This window comes from Schistocerca nitens, chromosome 7, assembly GCF_023898315.1.
Source record: "Schistocerca nitens isolate TAMUIC-IGC-003100 chromosome 7, iqSchNite1.1, whole genome shotgun sequence".
NCBI lineage: Eukaryota > Metazoa > Arthropoda > Insecta > Orthoptera > Acrididae > Schistocerca > Schistocerca nitens.
In genome coordinates, this window is record NC_064620.1 from 440,695,825 (window position 1) to 440,717,320 (window position 21,496).

Consider the following 21,496-nt stretch of genomic DNA (forward strand, 5'->3'; position numbering starts at 1 on the left):
TCTGTATCGTGCGAAAAGTGGCAATTCACCATGAATAACGAAAAGTGTGAAGTTACTCACATGAGTACTAAGAAAAATCAGCTAAATTTCGATTACGCGATAAGTCACACTAATCTGAAGGCTGTAAATTCAACTAAATACTTAGGGATTACAATTACAAATAACCTAAATTGGAACGATCGCATAGGTAATATTGTGGGTAGAGCAAACCAAAGACTGCGATTCATTGGCAGAACACTTAGAAGGTGCAACAGGTCTACTAAAGAGACTGCTTACACCACACTTGTCAGCCATATTGTGGAGTATTGCTGTGCGGTGTGGGATCCGCATCAAGTGGGACTGACGGATGACATCGAAAAGTACAAAGAAGGGCAGCTCGTTCTGTATTATCGCGAAATAGGGGAGATAGTGTCACAGACATGATACGTGAATTAGAGTGGTAATAATTAAAACAAAGGCGTTTTTCGTTGCGACGGGATCTTCTCACGAAATTTCAATCACCAGTTTTCTCCTCCGATTGCGAAAACATTTTGTTGGCACCCATCTACCTGGGGAGAAATGATCATCACGATAAAATAACAGAAATAAAGGCTCGCACAGAAAAATTTAACTGCTCGTTTCTCCCGCGTGCCGTTCGTGAGTGGAACGGTAGAGAGACAGCTTGAAGGTGGTTCATTGAACCCTCTGCAAGGCACTTTATTGTGAATAGCAGAGTAATCACATAGATGTAGATGTATCCTCCTACACAGAGCAGGCCTCCGGTAACATCTAGCCACAATGAACAGCAACATGTGTCAGATAATATGCAAATTACAATGCTGGCCAAATTACAATGCTGGATTAACCATGTAAGATTGTAAGGTAAAAAAAAAAAAGAAAAATGTCTGCCTGACCTGAAGTCATACCCAATGACTCCCCACACCATGACTCCAGGAGTAACAACGCTGTGCCTCTCCAAAACATTGGAAGATGGACTTCTTCCGTCGAAGCCTTCATACCTACTGACGATGGTCATACGGGATAGTGTAGAACCGCAATTTACCACTAAACACAATGAGATGCCAATCAGCTGTTTCTGCTGTGCTGCTAATGGCAGCCTGCGCATGGGATCGTAATGTCGGGGTCTCGCTGTTGCTAGTCTCCAATAATGGTGTGGGACGAGACAGAATGTCGCAAGGAGTTTATTATGTTTTCTCGGATGGAAAGCGCAGATGTGGAGACATTACCACATGCTTGATACAGGGTATGGAGATTCTCCATTGTCAGATGGGGCCCATCGGAACTTCTACGACGAGTATGCCTACCGTCATGTTCCCATGTGTCCAAACATCGGACCACTGTCGCAGCCGAACTCCTCACAAATCTGGATATTGCACGATTCGACCAACCTGACAAGTGGTGACATAAAGCGATGTCCCTTTAGAGTTCTGTCAGGTGCTGATAATGCAGCCTTACAATAGTACACAACGTCTCCATGTCCTTCACAGGGATATCACTCAGCAGTGTCATTGGTCACATCCCTTATATAACCTAACGCGCCTGGTAACAACACTAAGCATAAACAACACAAAAGCACATCTGGTGGCCGTTCTACCTGCCACAGCGAATTGCAACTAATCATTGACATATCCACCAGTGGTGTGTACATGTACGAAATAAGCAGTTACACTGACATCCGACCATGTCTTCCGAGTGCTTCACTTTTTTCGTAGGTAGTAGACACGGTGGTCCATTGATAGCGACCGGGCCAAATATTTCACGAAATAAGCATCAAACGAAAAAACTACAAAGAACAAAACTCGTCTGGCTTGAAGGGGAAAACCAGATGGCGCTATGGTTGGCCCGCTAGATAGCGCCGCCATAGGTCAAACGGATATCAACTGCGTTTTTTAAAATATGAACCCCCCCATTTTTTAATTACATATTCGTGTAGTACGTAAAGAAATATGAATGTTTTAGTCGGACCTCTTTTTTCGTTTTGTGATAGATGGCGCTGTACTAGTCACAAACGTATATAACGTTTATAAAGTAACTTTCCACCAGTGCGGACGGTATTTGCTTCGTGATACATTACCTGTGTTAAAATGGACCGTTTACCAATTGCGTAAAAGGTCGATATCGTTTTGATTTATGGCTACTGTGATCAAAATGCCCAACGCGCGTGTGCTATGTATGCTGCTCAGTATCCTGGACGACATCATCCAAGTGTCCGGACCGTTCGCCGGATAGTTACGTTATTTAAGGAAACAGGAAGTGTTCAGCCACATGTGAAACGTCAACCACCACCTGCAACAAATGATGATGCCCAAGTAGGTGTTTTAGCTGCTGTCGCGGTTTATCCGCACATCAGTATCAGACAAATCGGGAATCTCAAAAACGTCGGTGTTGAGAATGCTACATCATCATCGATTGCAACCGTACCATATTTCTATGCACCAGGAATTGCATGGCGACGACTTTGAACGTCGTGTACAGTTCTGCCATTGGGCACAAGAGAAATTACGGGACGATGACAGATTTTTTGCACGCGATCTATTTAGCGACGAAGCGTCATTCACCTACAGCGGTAACGTAAACCGGTATAATATGCACTATTGGGCTACGGAAAATCCACGATGGCTGCGACAAGTGGAACATCAGCGACCTTGGCGGGTTAATGTATGGTGCGGCATTATGGGAGGAATGATAATGGGCCCCTATTTTATCGATGGCAATCTAAACGGTGCAATGTATGCTGATTTCCTACGTTATGTTCCACCAATGTTACTACAAGATGTTTCGCTGCATGACGGAATGGCGATGTACTTCCAACATGTTGGATGTCCGGCACATAGCTCGCGTGCGGTTGAAGCGGTATTGAATAGCATATTTCATAACAGGTGGATTGGTCGTCGAAGCACGTTCACCGGATCTGACGTCCCCGGATTTCTTTCTGTGGGGAAAGTTGAAGGATATTTGCTATCGTGATCCACCTATAACGCCTGACAAAATGCGTCAGCACATTGTCAGTGCATGTGCGAACATTACGGAAGGCGAACTACTCGTTGTTGAGAGGAATGTCGTTACACGTATTGCCAAATGCATTGAGGTTGACGGACATCATTTTGAGCATTTATTGTGGTATTTACAGGCAATCATGCTGTAACAGCATACGTTCTCAGAAATGATAAGTTCACAAAGCTACATGTGTCACATTGGAACAACCTAAATAAAATGTTCAAACGTACCTACGTTCTGTATTTTAATTTAAAAGACCTGCCTGTTATCAACTGTTCGTCTAAAATTGTGAGCCATATGTTTGTGAGTATTACAGCGCCATCTATCACAAAGCGAAAAAAGTGGTCCAACTGAAACATTCATATTTCTTTACGTACTAAACGAATATGTAATAAAAAATGGGGGTTCCTATTTAAAAAAAAACGCAGTTGATATCCGTTTGACCTATTGCAGCGCCATCTAGCGGGCCAACCATAGCAACATCTGGTTTCCCCCGTCAAGCTAGACAAGTTTCGTTCTTTGTAGTTTTTTCGTTTGATGCTTATTTCGTAAGATATTTGGCCGCGTCACGATCAATGGACCACCCTGTATATCGTAAATGCAATGGACTACTTTGTATTTTTATGGTTCTTAAGTAGTTTACCCCATGCAGATACTACTGACATTTTTCTCTATTTTTCGATATTTTTGTTTCAACATTACAAAATATTCTTCTTCATAAATTTATTAAATATTAGTAAAGCTGGATTTACGTTGCGACGGAGAATTAAATCACTATTACTATCCTTTCAGGACACAAAGTTTTCAGGAATGTAGAATGTTGAATGTTTTCTGTCGATATTTCACCACCAGATACTTGCGTACAATTTTGTAGTCCTATTTCTTTTCCCTTTTACTGAAAATTTATTGCAGAAAATATCTAGTTACATTATTTTTTTCCAGATTAATTTTCTTGCAAAGAATGGATTAATTTTATTTAAATTATTAATAACTGTTCATTTTTCTGTCGTGTCACACAAACTGTGGTCCAGTTTTAACTTTTCATTTATTATTAATTTTGACGGGATCGTGCTTGGATAAAAAATAGGGAGTGAGAGAGCTTATTAAAATAATTAAATACTTTCTTAAATAAATAATACACTCCTGGAAATGGAAAAAAGAACACATTGACACCGGTGTGTCAGACCCACCATACTTGCTCCGGACACTGCGAGAGGGCTGTACAAGCAATGATCACACGCACGGCACAGCGGACACACCAGGAACCGCGGTGTTGGCCGTCGAATGGCGCTAGCTGCGCAGCATTTGTGCACCGCCGCCGTCAGTGTCAGCCAGTTTGCCGTGGCATACGGAGCTCCATCGCAGTCTTTAACACTGGTAGCATGCCGCGACAGCGTGGACGTGAACCGTATGTGCAGTTGACGGACTTTGAGCGAGGGCGTATAGTGGGCATGCGGGAGGCCGGGTGGACGTACCGCCGAATTGCTCAACACGTGGGGCGTGAGGTCTCCACAGTACATCGATGTTGTCGCCAGTGGTCGGCGGAAGGTGCATGTGCCCGTCGATCTGGGACCGGACCGCAGCGACGCACGGATGCACGCCAAGACCGTAGGATCCTACGCAGTGCCGTAGGGGACCGCACCGCCACTTCCCAGCAAATTAGGGACACTGTTGCTCCTGGGGTATCGGCGAGGACCATTCGCAACCGTCTCCATGAAGCTGGGCTACGGTCCCGCACACCGTTAGGCCGTCTTCCGCTCACGCCCCAACATCGTGCAGCCCGCCTCCAGTGGTGTCGCGACAGGCGTGAATGGAGGGACGAATGGAGACGTGTCGTCTTCAGCGATGAGAGTCGCTTCTGCCTTGGTGCCAATGATGGTCGTATGCGTGTTTGGCGCCGTGCAGGTGAGCGCCACAATCACGACTGCATACGACCGAGGCACACAGGGCCATCACCCGGCATCATGGTGTGGGGAGCGATCTCCTACACTGGCCGTACACCACTGGTGATCGTCGAGGGGACACTGAATAGTGCACGGTACATCCAAACCGTCATCGAACCCATCGTTCTACCATTCCTAGACCGGCAAGGGAACTTGCTGTTCCAACAGGACAATGCACGTCCGCATGTATCCCGTGCCACCCAACGTGCTCTAGAAGGTGTAAGTCAACTACCCTGGCCAGCAAGATCTCCGGATCTGTCCCCCATTGAGCATGTTTGGGACTGGATGAAGCGTCGTGTCACGCGGTCTGCACGTCCAGCACGAACGCTGGTCCAACTGAGGCGCCAGGTGGAAATGGCATGCCAAGCCGTTCCACAGGACTACATCCAGCATCTCTACGATCGTCTCCTTGGGAGAATAGCAGCCTGCATTGCTGCGAAAGGTGGATGTACACTGTACTAGTGCCGACATTGTGCATGCTCTGTTGCCTGTGTCTATGTGCCTGTGGTTCTGTCAGTGTGATCATGTGATGTATCTGACCCCAGGAATGTGTCAATAAAGTTTCCCCTTCCTGGGACAATGAATTCACGGTGTTCTTATTTCAATTTCCAGGAGTGTATTTGTAAATACATTACTTCAGTTAGGCACGCTTGACAATGGCTTTCGGTGAAAGATCTGTTCTGATTCTTTTACTCGACCGTGGATATATCTTCAAATCAAAAGTTCTTTAATTGTACTTCAAAAACATTTACTCACAGAAAAAATGGTCCGTGCCTTTAATGAAAACGGAACCTTTCACCATGTCAAGACGCAGTATAGCTGAGGATGACCTTAGACATAAAATGAAATAAATATTAAATAATATCACTATATTCAATTATCACATGTTACTGTTGTGGTCTTCACTCCAGAGACTGGTTTGATGCAGCTCTCCATGCTACTCTATCCTGTGCAAGCTTCTTCACCTCCCAGTACCTACAGCAGCCTACATCCATCTGAATCTGCTTAGTGTATTCATCTTTTGGTCTCCCTCTTCGATTTTTACCCTCCACGCTGCCCTCCAATACTAAATTTGTGATCCCTCGATGTCTCAGAACATGTCCTACCAACAGTACCCTTCTTCTAGTCAAGTTGTGCCACAAGCTCCTTTTCTCCCCAATTCTATTCAATACCTCCTGATTAGTTATATGATCTACCCATCTAATCTTCAGCATTCTTCTGTAGCACCACATTTCGAAAGCTTCTATTCTCTTCTTCTCTAAACTATTTATCGTCCACGTTTCACTTGTCTACTCCCGGGGCCTTCTTTCGACTCAGGTGTTTCAGTGCTCTGTCAAACACTTCACGCAGTATCGTATCTCCCATTTCATCTTCATCTACACCCTCTTCCATTTCCATAATATTGTCTTCAAGTACATCGCCCTTGTATAGACCCTCTATGTACTCCTTCCACCTTTCTGCTTTCCCTTCTTTGCTTAGAACTGGGTTTCCATCTGAGCTCTTGAGACAAGTGGTTCTCTTTTCTCCAAAGGTCTCTTTAATTTTATGTAGGCAGTATCTATCTCACCCATAGTGAGATAAGCCTATACATCCTTACATTTGTCCTCTAGCCATCCCTGCTTAGCCATTTTGCACTTCCTGTCGATCTCATTTTTGAGACGTTTGTATTACTTTTTGGCTGCTTCATTTATTGCATTTATATATTTTCTCCTTTCATCAATTAAATTCAATATTTCTTCTGTTACCCAAGGGTTTCTACTAGCCCTCGTCTGTTTACCTATTGGATCCTCTGCTGCCTTTACTATTTCATCCCTCAAAGCTACCCATTCTCCTTCTACCGTATTTCTTTCCCCATTCCTGTCAATTGTTCCCTTATGCTCTCCCTGAAACTCTGTACAACCTCTGTTTTAGTCAGTTTATCCAGGTCCAATCTCTTTAAATTCTCACCTTTTTGCAGTTTCTTCAGTTTTAACCGACAGTTCATAACCAACAAATTGTGGTTGGTCAGAGTCCACATCTGCCCCTGGAAATGTCTTACAATTTAAAACCTGGTTCCTAAATGTTTGTCTTACCATTATATAATCTATCTGATATCTTCTAGTATCTCCAGGGTTCTTCCATGTATACAACCTTCTTTCATGATTCTTGAACCAAGTGTTAGCTATGATTAAGTTATGCTCTGCGCAAAATTCTACCAGACGGCTTCCTCTTTCATTTCTAAGCCATATTCACCTACTATGTTTCCTTCTCTCCCTTTTCCTACTCTCGAATCCCCTGTCCATCAATTTCTTCATCATCTGCAGAGCTAGTTGGCATATAAACTTGTACTACTGTAGTAGGCATGGGCTTCGTGTCTATCTTGACCACAATAATGCGTTCACTATGCTGTTTGTAGTAGCTTACCCGCATTCCTATTTTCCTATTCATTATTAATCCTACTCCTTCATTACCCCTATTTGATTTTGTATTTATAACCCTGTATTCAGCTAACCAAAAGTCTTATTCCTCCTGCCACCGAACTTCACTAATTCCCACTATATCTAACTTTAACCTATCCATTTCCCTTTTCTAAATTTTCTAACCTACCTGCCCGATTAAGGGATCTGACATCCCACGCTCCGATCCGTGGAACGCCAGTTTTCTTTCTCCTGATAACGGCGTCCTCTTGAGTAGTCCCCGCCCGGAGATCCGAATGGGGGACTATTTTACCCAAGAGGACGCCATCATCATTTAATCATACAGTAAAGCTGCGTGCCCTCGGGAAAAATTACGGCTGTAGTTTCCCCTTGCTTTCAGCCGTTCGCAGTACCAGAACAGCAAGGCCATTTTGGTTAGTGTTACAAGGCCAGATTAGTGAATCATCCAGACTGTTGCCCGTGCAACTACTGAAAAGGCGGCTGCCGCTCTTCAGGAACCACACGTTTGTCTGGCCTCTCAACAGATACCCCTCCGTTGTGGTTGCACCTACGGTACGGCTATCTGTATCGTTGAGGCACGCAAGCCTCCCCACCAATGGCAAGGTCCATGGGGGGATTAATACTTTACCTTTTATTTATTATGTTTCAATTATTCCGTATGTAGATTCCGCTGCCGGCTGCGGTGGTCTAGCGGTTCTGGCGCTGCAGTCCGGAACCGCGGGACTGCTACGGTCGCAGGTTCGAATCCTGCCTCGGGCATGGGTGTGTGTGATGTCCTTAGGTTAGTTAGGTTTAAGTAGTTCTAAGTTCTAGGGGACTTATGACCTAAGATGTTGAGTCCCATAGTGCTCAGAGCCATTTGAACCATTTTTGAAGATTCCGCTCTTCCCGCAACAGTCAAAGCGTAAATATGAATGGCGAGACTTCAAAAATTTTTCTGTGAGTTATTTCCTGTTTATGCCCTCGTTACGTTTCACGGTGGACCTGTTGGACTAAAAAGTTCTCAGTTAGAAAGCCACGTCTGTCGATTTGTGAATCCGAAGCTTTCAGTGTCTTTCACTATCATCGTCGTGAGTGATAACAAACAACCGCCTTGTAACGACGGCTGTATATAGACACAGCGATTCAGTGGGAGGAATCTCGAAAATGGTAGGGATTAATCTGGTAATCTGAATGTGTATGGAAACGAGTAGCTGCATGACAGCGCTATGTTTATGGGAAGTGTAGCATCGCTGCTCTCGCTGCCTCCACAGTAAATCTGTTCTTCTTTGGTTACCATTCATATGAGACAGAAACTTACGCAGTGTGATTTAATTGAGCAGGGGGGGGGGGGAGGGGGGGAAGAGGAGTACATACAGAAAGGTCCAGAAAAATGTAGACACTCTTTGATAGTCAATATTAATGCAACAAAATGACATTCTTGCACTGGGGGAAGAGTGATTTGCATGTACGAAGTGATCCCCTTTAGCAGCCAAACAATGTCGATCCTGCTGAACTGTTGGCCGAACTATGGCTGACAGTGTTGCTGGTGTGACAGCCGCACAGGACGTCTCGATGGTTTCTCGTAGCTCGCTCATTGTAGCTGGCTGCTGTTTATCAACAGAAGCCAGCTACAATGAACGAGCTACGAGAAACCATCGAGGCGTCCTGTGCGGCTATCACATCTTTTTTTAAGGTCGGCCTTAGGTAGAAGTCAAGAGGCGTAAAGTCTGGAGACCGTAGTGGGTACTCAACAGTTCCTCTTTGACCTCTCCATCGTCCAAGCAGATTTTCATCCAAGTGGGCTCCAAAGAAGAATGAGCGAATCAAACGGCGTGACGACAGACCAGAGCACAAATTAACAGTGAGTAGATCGACGTATTTGTCCTCGTGAACGTGAGAACTATCAGAAGCCCAGTATATGCAGTTGTGGCGGTTCCAGTACTGTTCATTTCGTATTGCGGGTAGTCAGACCAGAGCCGTCACTGCAAACCGTTCATTCTCGTGAAGCATGCCTTCAAACCACTCGCAGTACTCTTGTCTTAGATCTGACTCGTCCTCGTTCATAGCGTGCAGCGATCTTGGAATATACACTTTCCACTTTGCAGCCTTCAGAATTCGTCGTACGCTTGACCGGCTTACCCCTCTTTCACCAGCACCGTGCTTCTCAAATTTTTGAGATGACCTAGTAAAATGTTGCAACACAGCAATTCTGAAAGCTGGACTTCTTGTTATTTTTGGTCGGCCAGACAATTTACGCCATTTCCGTTGTCCCTTCATGTTTTCGTACCTTCAGTACCACTTCAATGCTGCCTTGCGTTGCTCAAAGGGACATCTTACTTCATTCATTGCTGCACTATCATCTGCTAGAAAACGCGTGCCGAGATCTGTTGAGAAAACAATGAACTAATCTACCGCTCAAACTTGCAACGATATGTCATTTTGATCCACAGATACTAGCTATCAAATGTTGCCTACATTTTTCTAGACGCCTCGGTTTTAAAAAAGTGTTGTGTCTGAACAGCAATTGGGACAATGGAATGGAGGCTGGACTGGGGAATGGTGGGATGTAGAGTATTCTTTTCTAAATGAGAGATTGGGCGGGGGGGGGGGGGAGGGGAGGACCAATTGCTATATAAAGAGTGTTTCTTGAAGCAAAAATGTCTAGTAAATTTGGGCTCTAAAGTGCTATGAGAACGTCTTTATTTTCGATACCATGAAACAAATTTCTTCACTGCAAACTCTTTCCTTTTCATATACTGGGAGGAGGCAGTGTGGACCAAAACAAAAACCAGTCTAGTAAATGGGTCCTAAAATGCATACCCGAAGACTATGAGCACCTGTTCATTGGAAGAGGTATGTTTCGCAGTATCGAAGATGAAGTGCACGTAATTCTTAAGGCCTGCGTTTTTTGAGCCAATATTTACTAGAAATTTTTGCTTCAAACGATCGTTCCTGTGATATACCTGAATACTGACCGTTCTTCCTGGAACAACCTGTATAAGTTTACCATCTCTACTGGGGAGAGCTACTTAAATAGTCAGACCTGCGTTGGGACCGTAGGGCTGACAATGCAGCATTGCTCCTTCGAGCACTAGTGGTTTTTATATTTTTTGGTTTTGTTTTTGTTATACAAACTGTGCTTCATTTGAATCACGTGAAGGAAGTCAAAATACTGAGATGGTAAGACATGAGAGGTATTAGTAAGGATGGTAATGAACCAGTAATCCCAACCCATATTCTTTATACACACATAAAAAATGTTTTGCATCACCTCAGTTAAGAGAGTTCCGGAAACTGTACAGAAAATTGGTATAGAGAGCCACTTAAACATCATTTCAGCCCTTTTTATTGCTTATGAAAACCAAACATTGGATGTTGTACCACCATTCAGCGAGACCTTCAGAGGAGGTACTCCAGATTACTGTACACACCGGTACCTCTAATACCCAGTAGCACGTCCTCTTACATTGATGCATGGCTGTATTCGTCGTGGCATACGATCCACGAGTTCGTCAAGCCACTGATGGTCCAGATTGTCCCACTTCTCATCGGCAATTCGACGTAGATCCCTCAGAGTGGTTGGTGGGTCCGGTCGCCCATAAACAACCCTTTTCAGTCTATCCCAGGCATGTTCGATAGGGTTCATGTCAGGTAAATATGCTGGCCACTCTAGTGGAGCGGTGTCGTTATCCTGAAGGAAGCCATTCAAAAGATGTGCGCGAATTGTGGTCCATGAAGACAAATTCCTCGTCAATATGCTGCCGATATGGCTGCACTGTCGGTCGGAGGATGGCATTCACCTATCGTAAAGCCGTTACGGCGCCTTCCATGACCACCAGCGGCGTACGTTGGCCTCACATAATGCCACCCCAAAACAGCAAGGAGCCTCCTCTTTGCTGCACTCGCTGGACAGTGTGTCTAAGGCGTTCAGCGTGACTGGGTTGCCTCCAAACACGTCTCCGTCGAGTGTCTGGTTGAAGGCATATGCGACACTCATCGGTGAAGAGAACGTGATGCCAATCCTAAGCGGTCCATTCGGTATGTTGTTGGGCCCATTTGTACTGCGCTGCGTGGTGTCGTGGCAGGAAAGACGGACCTCGCTATGGACGTCGAGAGTAAAGATGCGCATCATGCAGCCGATTGCGCACCGTTTGAATCGTAACACGACGTCCTGTGGCTGCATGAAAAGCATTATTCAACATGGTGGCGTTGGTGTCAGGGTTCCTCCGAGCCATAATCTGTAGGTAGCGGTCAACCACTGCAGTAATAGCCCCTGAGCAAGGCATCTCATCGATCCTGTCTCTCCGTATCTCCTCCATGTCCAAACAACATCGCTTTGGTTCACTCCGAGACGCCTGGACACTTCCCTTGTTGAGATCTCTTCCAGGCACAAAGTAACAATGCGTACGCTATCGAACCGCGGTATTGACCGTCTAGGCATTGTTGAACTACAGACAACATAAGCCGTGTACCTACTTCCTGGTGGAATGACTGGAACTGATCGGCTGTCGGACCCGCTCCGTCTAATAGGGGCTTCTCATGCATGGTTGTAACATCTTTTAGCGGGTTTAGCGACATCTCTGAACAGTCAAAGGGACTGTGTCTGTGATACAATGTCCACAGTCAACGTCTGTCTTCAGGAGTTCTGGGAACCGGGGTGATGCAAAACTTTTTTGAAGTGTGTAGATTTGACCTCCCATACAAGAAACGGCTTTATACGTCTGATTACTTAAATAAGTTAACGCGGTGGGTATTTGACGTTAATCGAGAAAAATGTTTAGAAAAATTTTAAATTATGTTTAAAGTCTATTGTAAGTTACTAACATTATCCGTTAAGAACTGCTTGGATTTTCAGTTTCAGCGTTTCCTTTGCTGACATTCTCTTGACCAGCAACACAACGTACATCTGGGGCGAGCAATAAATCATTCGAGCCGATCATCAATATTCCAAGAGCCTGTAGATTATGAAGACTGTACGATGTTGTTATCAGAAAGTCTAGTTTCCATCAGAGATTTTTCTGTCAAAACTGTCCATCTAAGTGGTACTCCACTGATATGAATCTCCGGCTACTTATACTTTCACATTAGTTAGTTGTTTATTCACTCTTAGAAATTTACAAAATGATATCAGACACATTAAATTAATTCAAAAAGGAAATAAATAAGAAAATCTAATTCATGCATATTATCTCATGTGGACTACGTCTGGATCAATAGATATTATTAATTTAAATATGCAGGTTACAGTGTGTTTTGTACATATTTCCAAACAAGTTAACAATTAATCTAAAAATGCTTTTAAAATAATGATTTTTTAAAAGAGTGAGTCGGAATGTGGTATGCCAGGTACCTAAATGTACTAGGGAACCTAAAAAGGTCGAGCGAGGTGGCACAGTTGTTAGCACACTGTACTCACCTTCGGGAGAATGACGGTTCAAACCCGCGTCAGGCCATCCTGATTTAGGTTTTCCGCGATTTCCCTAAATCTCTTCAGGCGAATGTCCGGGAAGGTTCCTTTGAAACGGCACGGCCGACTTCCTTCCCAATTCTTCCCCAACCCTATGGGACCGATGACCTTGCTGTTTGGTCCTTTCCCTCAAATCAACCAATCTCAAAAGGGAACGCAAACACTCAATCTACATAGAGTACAACGGTGGTGCGGGCATATCACTCTGGTCATTGCCGCACTACAGACCAACACACGCTACACTCCACTTCACGGCACTGCACACACACACACACACACACACACACACACACATACAGGCACATTTTTGGCTCTCATTAGGACCTTGACGGTGCTTCTCTTGAGTTCTTCGTATTGTCCCCTCAGCGCGTCTGGAAAATTTGAGTCAGCACCTCACGACAATGAATGAGATGTCGAGCTCAATAATGTATAAAGAGGTTAAAATTATCCATCAACGATCCTTGGCACAGGATTTGACAGAAAGATTGTGCGTGTTTGTTGTTGTGGGAACCTTAACCAATGTCCAAGCTAGGAGGCTGAATCAGAATGTAATGGATTTATATTGAACCTTTCCAATTACATTTATTTTCTTGAAAAGGAACAGAAAATTGATCATGAATTTGTACAAGAAACACTTATGTATATGAACATAATCCGAATATGTAAATAGTCCTCATCTTATAGAGATGTTGGCAAGAACCTAGTACAAACGACGCTGCATGGAATCTAGTGTGCTTCTCTAGTGTGAGAAAGGGGAGTAAAGAGAACATGTGAAACGTATGATATCGACAAACAAGTGGGTAATCGGGTGCAGTTCCACGTTATCATCTAAGGAGGCAAAGTGGTTCTACGGATGCAACCGCTGAGATACCTCAATTCGAATTTTGGGTGGCTGTAAAATCAACTGAGACCCTACAGCCATTAACTGCATATATTACCAACAATACGGTGCAAGGCGGAGTGCTGGTGACAGATACTTCTCGTAGTCGGATCTGCTGCTTGGGCTCCGCCTTGGAGACCGATCAAAGGGCGACCACGAAAAAACTCTTAAGTCTTTCACAGAGTGACCAGACAAGTGAAACTGCGAATGAAATTACTTTGCAGCAAGGGCAGCGAAGTAAGCGACCGACTCCTGTTGTGGCCAACCTGCCCTGCGCCTAGAGAGCGAACGCACCGCTCTTCCAGAACTCGACCAATTGCCGCCAATAAACAAAGCTTTCGCCAAGTATAGGCTTACAACAAATTCGTACACTTCCGTACTATGTCAATCTAGGCGCCACTACCATTCCTTCCCGCCAATTCCTGACGATGATTGCAAACGTGTGCAGACGTAAGTGAAGCAACCTGTCACAGCCTCGTCCAGGACTTTGCGCAGAAAGCTTTCTTGTGACGGGCGCCAACGGAATATGATAATTGGGGTACTATGTGTGGTGCTGTTCTGGTGGCCATCTTGTGACGCTCGGTGACCATTTTTCCAAAAAGTCCCAAACAATAGCACAGCCGTGGCGCTGAGTTGGCATGTTCCTGACCAAAACATGAGGTTTTTGTGAGGAAATTGCTCTCAGCCATTGTAAAAATAGCGACCGTCCGTCGCTCTGGCCCCTGACACCAAACGTCTAAAGAGAAATCCGCTGGACAAGGGTTGGACCAGGTATTCACCCCGCATTCTGACGTCCTCACAATCCAAAGGTTCCCGATCGTCTCCAACGTGAAATGAACAGAATTATGATCTGCATGCTTCCTACGTAATACCCGACTACCTACTTTGCTTGACAGTGTAATACGGTAACGAAATGACATTAATTTGCAAATGTGAAAATTCAGAATTTAGCTATACAGGATAGTTAGTCTGATGGCTCTTGTGTATGAAGAGGCCAGAGGGCCTACCATCTTGCAAGATTCATTAAACTGTGGCAGCTTACTGTAGAATGAGAGTCGTTTACCATTAAATAATCTTAATTTTGTACCATCTCTTATTTTGTGTTACATATATAATATTAGACTTTTTAAGTACGAATTTTTTAAGAGATATGCTTAACCTAGCTTCTCAATATTTGGATTTCAGTCATCTCTCTTGGATTTTAGTCATCAGTTTATTGTATAATTTTAGGCCGGTCGGTGTGGCCGTGCGGTTCCAGGCGCTTCAGTCTGAAACCGCGTGACCACTACGGTCGCAGGTTCGAATCCTGCCTCGGGCATGGATGTGTGTGATGTCCTTAGGTTAGTTGGGTTTAAGTAGTTCTAAGTTCTAGGGGACTGATGACCACAGATGGTAAGTCCCATAGTGCTCAGAGCCATTTTTTTTGTATAATTTTATTACCTAGTGGAAAATGTTGTGAACTGCTTCGTTACTCTCAGTAAATGTATGTTTTATCCGGCTGTTGTGCCATAATCGTGGATGTGGCTGTTTGTAAGATAATCGCTGATGTTCTTATTGAAGCGCATAACAGATTGGCAGATGCACTCACATTGTGCAGTTAGACTTCCTAGCTGTTTAAGAAGATCGTTATAGGGAGCCACGTTATTATTTTTATTTATTATGCCAATGCCTCTTTTCTTTAGTTCGAAGACCGTGTCCATGATTTGTGTCGGGGACACCTGAAAAGTGATTCTGAAGTTAACAATAACAACAAAAAACTTTGTGACCACCTGCTTAATAGGGTGTTGAGCTACCCTAGGACTCAGTAAAGCAAAGATTTTTTGTGGTATATATTCGACAAGTTGTTGCTAGGTTTCCTGAGATATCTGACACCAGCCTTCTACGCACATGTTACGCAATTCTCGTAAATTACATGCTTGTGGTTTGTGAGGTGCAGATATTTTCCATCAAGATAAGATCGAGCGAAATTGATAGCCAAGAAATCAACGTGAGTTCACTATCATGCTTCTCAAATCACTGTTGCACTGTTCTGACCTTGTGGCACAGCTAGTTATCCTGTTGGAAGATGTCATGCATGAAGCGACGCAGATGGTCCTCATTAATGTTCACGTAGTTCATAGCTGTCGTGGTGTCTTCGATTAGTACCACAGATCCCACTGTAGCCCAGGTGAACATCCCTCATCCCCTTAGCATAATATGACCTCTATTGGCTAGAGTCTATGGCAAAATGCATGTTTATAGGAGCTGTTCACCTGGATAAATGTGTATTCGAACACGACCATCGAACTGGCGTTACAAGAAACGTGATTCATCCATTTCCATTGTTCCACATTCCAATCTACATGCAATCATAAAGAGTAATGTCATTGGATGAACATGAGAACCCATAAGGTTGGTCTACTGTTGAGCTCCATGTTTATCAACGTCTGCTGAACAGTGTGTTCCAAAGCACTTATGCCACCGCCAGAACTGTACTCTATCTAGACTGAGACTTTGGATTTCCATACTACTTCTGACATTCCATACTCTGGGTCATAGAGCCCGTCGCTGTGGCCGAGCGGTTCTAGGCCCTTCAGAGTATGGTCGCAGGTTAGAATCCTGCCTCGGGCATGGATGTGTGTAATATCCTTAGGTTAGTTAGGAGACTGATGACCTCAGATGTTAAGTCCCTTAGTGCTCAGAACCATTTGAACCATTTTTTTCTGCCTCATAGAAAGTTGCATTTCCAATGGTTACGCAATTTTTTCTCCTGGTTACTTTGCTTTCTCATGTTTCTCATGTTTCTCATGCCTGGTGTCAAATTACAGACATTTCTTGCGGTTTCATTATTTTCTCTACTACAAGTCCTGGCATTTTATCTGTGGTTACAATGCTGCCGCCACCAGCAAAAAGATTTTTTTTTCATTTGTCTAATATATCTGGAAATTAACTGATATATATCAGAAATAATAACGGTCCTATGATACCGTCCTGAGGAACTTCTAATTTAATATACGGTGTATATCAAAAAGAATCATCCGATTTGACATGTCTATATTTCCGAAATATGCACGGAATATGTCAGTGCGCTATTCATTTTTCCCACACTGCAGCGAGCTTGTCTTGGTTTACAGCTTCCACAGCTGCTGTTATGCGATATCTCAGTACATTCGTTGTTGTTGGTATCGGAGGCATATAAACTGTCTTTTATAAACCCGCACTGGAATCACATACAGTCAGGTCGGGCGACCTAGCCAAGAACAAAATTACAGATCTCCACAGGTTCTTGTTTGTCATCATCACGAAGAGCTTGCAGTAGCTGAATTTTGTATGTTTTCATGTGTAAACGTCGACGCAACACACGCCAGACGGACATCGGAGGCATGTTAAGCTGTCGAGCTGCACGGCGAAAGGATTTCTGCGGACTCCTCCTGAAACTATGGGGATGCGTTCGACGTCTGTGTCAGACACTCGAGGACCGCCCGGCGATTTGCTTTTACACAAACAACCTGTTCCTCTTTAATTGTTTATACCATCGTCTAAGGCTCTGTGCTGCTGGAGATTCCACACCATACCTAGAACGAAAGCCACGCTGAACAATTATTACTAACCCGTACTGCGCAAAACGTAGAACACAAAACGCTTTCTGTTGTCCTGACACCGTTTTTACTAGAACTGAAGTGGGCGCTCACTGCTGCTACCTACCGGGGACCACGTAAAACTCGAGAGTTTGCTCTTCCCAATGTTTTTCACGAACATATTTCAAATAACATAATAGTTACGATATTTTTAAAATAGTATGATCCTTTTTGATACACCCTTTATTTCGGATCTGATGTGTTACCAACAATTTTGATGTATTTGAAGCCTGTGCCACATCTGACCTTTGTACCTTTGCATAGATCAGAACCAGTCACTGACAATTTTTCTTGTTGCTGATGACTTTAGTGTTTGCAGTAGAACTGTATGGCCAACAGTATGAAAGGCCTTTGATATATCTGACGATACACCAGTGATACAATCATAGTGGTCTAGTGCATCAAATATCTCTTTTGTAAACTTTGCAAGGGCTCATTCTGTACTCTTTTACCCAGAAACGAACTATGTTTCACTGGGGAGATTACATTACTCAAGTAATTCATTAGTCTCTTTTTCATGATGGAATTTGTTGTAAGAGTGGTGACAGCAAACAAATGTAGAAGTCGGTTTTCTCTATATTTTGTAGACGCCTAATACTTGTCTGTTTGAGATGCCCCAGAAAGTTGTCTGAGTTATGTCAGTTAATTGGGTCTGCATGGTGCTAAAGTAAAGTACACAGATTGGCACTTCATCCATGTCTGCTGACATTTTATTTTCCATTTTTTGTACTGTTTTACTGTTGTCATACTAAGTGGTAGATAATGACATTGTAGTAGTCGTCGTATAAAGTTTTCCTGAGAAAAAAAGATTTCGTTAATTTTTGTTGCAGTTTACCTGCTATAAATGGAAAATAATTCTTCACAAAATTTTCAGCATTAAATATTATTTTTCTTTTCGAAAATTTTCTGCAGCGAGCAGCTGCTATCAGTAAATGTGCCTCTTGTACGAATATCTTCGATAAAGTTAGAGAATTGTGGCTGACTATTAGTTTTTCTTATTGAAATGAGAAATTTCATGATATGAGAGAACATTCTTACAATTGCTTCTGTCTACTTGTCTTTACTGCCAAAAGCGCGATGAGATGGGCTGGTTGTAACAGTCAGACATATTACTCGAGAGTTGCAAGTAGAGATGTACATCTCAGACACATGTCACGAATCTTCTACTTGATTTTCTAGTACTTTGCAAGATATGAATCAAGCTGACTCAAACACAATATTTTAATCTTCACAAAATCCATAATGAATAGAAAAATCATAAAACCCTCTTTACTGATCTTACACAGATTGAAGGTTATCTGTTTTGTGCCTCCTGCATTTCAGTCTTTGCACCCCTATGCTGCCACCACTGTAGATCTTAATGTGTAACTCCACTACTAGTTCCATTTACTAAAACCTCTAACCACAGTATTCAATAAAGGTATATAGATTGATCAGCAGCTGTTGAGAAATTTCTTTTCATAACCTCCTACATTCATTTAGATTTTGACAAAGGCCATATTGTTATGACTCAACACCCAAGAACGAGCATGTCGGAAACGACGGAAATGATAGCTACTGGGCAAACACTCACGAACCACTAGCTCAGTATTTCTGGGAACTGTCTCACGTATGTGTAGGCATCTGGTGCTTTACATAGCTCATTATACAGCTGTTTTTAATAGTATTTAACACCTTTGATGCATTGTCTGTCCTGAACGCATACTGTATTGTTTGACTTAATCAATATTTTGGATTTAACTGCTTGATTTGTCACAAATATGTGGGAAAACCTACACAAGCCAAAGAATGCTTTCATTTGCTTTTCATTATTGCATTCAGAAAAGTTTTTTATGACTTCACTATCCTATATTTTCTGTTTTAGTCCTGCAGCTAACGTAATTCGTCCTAAGGAATTGATATCCTTTCTCCTAAATTCAGAATTTTCAAAATTTGTCCTGATACGGTCTCAAATGGTTCTAAAATTTTTTCTCGTAGCTGATTATGTTCACCTCAATATTTTGATGCTGTAAGGACAATTGACGGTAACTTCTCTGCAAATGCTTTACCTAACATGCAAGTAAATGTTGAAGTAGATATTTTTAAACTGATAACATTGAGCTTCGTAAATAAATGCTGAAGGCTCTTGCAGAAGCTACCTCTTAGATCAGTGCTCAACATCACTAGCATAATTAATGTTTTGTGTTAATGCTGCTAGGATCTTAGGCTAATCTGCTGAGGTACAATGATTTCATTAATGTCTTATGGATCTGAAGTAACTCGTCATCCATTTCTGAAACGGTTACTATGAGCTGGAGTAGTTACTTAGGCTTATTCAACATTGTCTAACATTCTTTGAACTTCTTTGTAAGCTGCCGCTCTTTTTAAGCTGGGCATACGGCACAGCCTAATTTTAAATGCGGCATGAGGTACAAAACCAAACTCGTAAATTTTCGTCAGCCCTTGCTGACATGAGAACACTTTATTATATGTAATTAGAACACACGTGAATTCTTTTTCTACTGAATGTTGTTGTTGTGGTCTTCAGTCCTGAGACTGGTTTGAACCCCTCTCCATGCTACTCTATCCTAAGCAAGCTTCTTCATCTCCCAGTACTTACTACAACCTACATCCTTCTGAATTTGCTTAGTGTATTCATCTCTTGGTCTCCCTCTACGATTTTTACCCTTCACGCTGCTCTCCAATGCTAATTTTGTGATCCCTTAATGCCTCAGAACATGTCCTACCAACCGGTCCCTTCTTCTTGTCAAGTTGTACCACAAACTCCTCTTCTCCCCAATTCTATGCAATACCTACTCGTTAGTTATGTGATCTACCCATCTAATCTTCAGTATTCTTCTGTAGCACCACATTTCGAAAGCTTCTATTCTCTTCTTGTCCGAACTATTTATCGTCCTTGTTTCACTTCCATACATGGCTACACTCCATACAAATACTTTCAGAAACGACTTCCTGACTCTTAAATCTATACTCGATGTTAACAAATTTCTCTTCTTCAGAAACGCTTTCCTTGTCATTGCCAGTCTACATTTTATATCCTCTCTACTTCGACTATCATCAGTTATTTTTCTCCCCAAATAGCAAAACTCCTCTACTACTTTAAGTTTCTCATTTCCTAATCTAATTCCCTCAGCATCACCCGACTTAATTCGACTACATTCCATTATCCTCGTTTTGCTTTTGTTAATGTTCATCTTATATCCTCCTTTCAAGACACTGTCCATTCCGTTCAACTGCTCTTCCAAGTCCTTTGCTGTCTGTGACAGAATTACAATGTCATCGGCGAACCTCAAAGTTTTTATTTCTTCTCCATGGATGTTAATACCTACTCCGAATTTTTCTTTTGTTTCCATTACTGCTTGCTCAATATACAGATTGGATAACATCGGGGATAGGCTAAAACTCTGTCTCACTCCCTTCCCAACCGCTGCTTCACTTTCATGCCCCTCGACTCTTATAGCTGCCATCTAGTTTCTGTACAAATTGTAAATAGCCTTTCGCTCCCAGTATTTTACCCCTGCCACCTTTAGAATTTGAAAAAAGAGTATTCCAGTCAACATTTTCAAAAGCTTTCTCTAAGTCTACAAATGCTAGAAACGTAGGATTGCCTTTCCTTAATCTTTCTTCTAAGATAAGTCGTAGGCTCAATATTGTCTCACGTGTTCCAACATTTCTTCGGAATCCAAACTGATCTTCCCCGAGGTCGGCTTCCACCAGTTTTTCCATTCGTCTGTAAAGAATTCGTGTTATTATTTTCCAGCTGAGATTTATTAAACTGTAAGTTCGTTAATTTTCACATCTGTCAACACCTGCTCTCTTTGGAATTGGAATTATTATATTCTTCTTGAAGTCTGAGGATATTTCGCCTGTCTTATACATCTTGCTCACCAGATGGTAGAGTTTTGTCAGGACTAGCTCTCCCAAGGCTGTCAGTAGTTCTAATGGAATGTTGTCTACTCCCAGGGCCTTGTTTCGACTCAGGTGTTTCAGTGCTTTGTCAAACTCTTCACGCAGTATCGTATCTCCCATTTCATCTTCATCTACATCCTCTTCCATTTCCATATTATTGTCCTCAAATACATCGCCCTTGTATAGACCCTCTATATACTTCTTCCACCGTTTTGCTTTCCGTTCTTTGCTTAGAACTGGGTTTCCATCTGAGCTCTTGATATTCATACAAGTGGATCTCTTTT